At 43.2% G+C, this 1,353-nt stretch overlaps 1 pseudogene; it reads right to left on the bottom strand.

Moving 5' to 3' along the window:
- Positions 1-549: 549 nt before the first annotated feature.
- On the bottom strand, positions 550-1,080 carry LOC134480192 (mitochondrial pyruvate carrier 1-like; annotated as a pseudogene).
- Between the last annotated feature and the right edge of the window lie 273 nt (positions 1,081-1,353).

The raw sequence follows: 1,353 nt of genomic DNA on the forward strand, positions 1-1,353 counted from the left end.
TAAATATATATTTAAAAGTCTAATTTTGCTGAGCACGGTGGTAAACACCTTTAATCCCAATACTCGGAAGGCAAAGACAATAGATCTCTGTGAGTTCAAGGTCAGTCTGGTCTACAAATCAAGTTCCAGGACAGTCAGGGATACGTGTAGAAACCCTGTCTCAAAAAACCAAACCAAATAAATAAAATAAAATTATGTGCATTACATTTTTTTTGCAAATATTTAAACCATTTATTACCATTAAGTTACAGATCTGAATTACATATGGAAAACACCAATACTTGTTATCATTGGAAATTATGTGTAGACATGTGACCAACTGAGGGTTATACTATAGTCATTAAAGAAAAAGTCAAGAATTTTGAGGACTTAAGTGCTTGTAGTTATAAAGTCTTGTTCCCTTGGATTTTTTTTTATTACACAAATCCCAATAGATAATATACTGCTACAGATTGCTATAGATAAAACCATCATTCAAGATTATTAAATTAGTTGAACATTTTGAACTACTCTTGATGAAGACAAAGTTTAGCATTGAGAAGGCAGCAGAGTTGGTTTAGTGACTCTCGGCTATTCAATAATGTTGGCATGGTCATTAAAGATAGTGTTCCGTGTTTTCCCCTCAGCACGACTATTCATGCTGACATGATCTGTGGCTGCAGCAGTGACTGGAGCACAGTCCCTTTCAAGAGCCACGTACTCATCTCGTAGTGGATAAGTCGTCCTCCCTAAATGAGCTGAGCTACTTCGTTTGTTACATGGCGCGCAAACAGAAGCCAGTTTCAAGGTTGTACCTTGTAGGCAAATCTCAAGAGTGTCAGAGAATAGCAACAGGGGGCAAAAGTCATCTGCCCACTGATAATCCCTGGAGATTTCATGTCGTTGATAGCAGCAATGGGGAGACCTCAGTTGGTAACTGGGCCCCAGAAGTGCATACGCATGAGATAGTCCCGGAAGTCCTTGCTCCGGACATAGTCCGCAGCTTCACGCTTTACGCACCAGCGCTCCAGCAACGGCCTTGCTGTTGGTGTTGAAGCCGCTACCTAGAGAGACGACACCAGGGTCGACCCGGCTGAGGCCCTCTGCACTCTCACTCCTACAGTTTTGATAAAGATAAGAATATTTGACTTTCCAGTGGTTGCCCTGTCGAGGGAGGCACTTGTCTTAGCTAGCGTTAGGCTTGGCACCTGCAGCTTGCCCTGCTGTCCCCTTTTCCTTGTCACCTGTCATTGTCCCATCTAGATGGGGCTGCGAGAGTCAGAGCAGCTTGGACAGGTTTTTATAGGCTCTAGACAAGGGACCATAGACCCCCAGATTTAGGAGGAACCTCATGGGCCAGCATCCTGTCTCAAG

Source organism: Rattus norvegicus, chromosome 8 (assembly GCF_036323735.1).
Source record: "Rattus norvegicus strain BN/NHsdMcwi chromosome 8, GRCr8, whole genome shotgun sequence".
Classification (NCBI taxonomy): domain Eukaryota; kingdom Metazoa; phylum Chordata; class Mammalia; order Rodentia; family Muridae; genus Rattus; species Rattus norvegicus.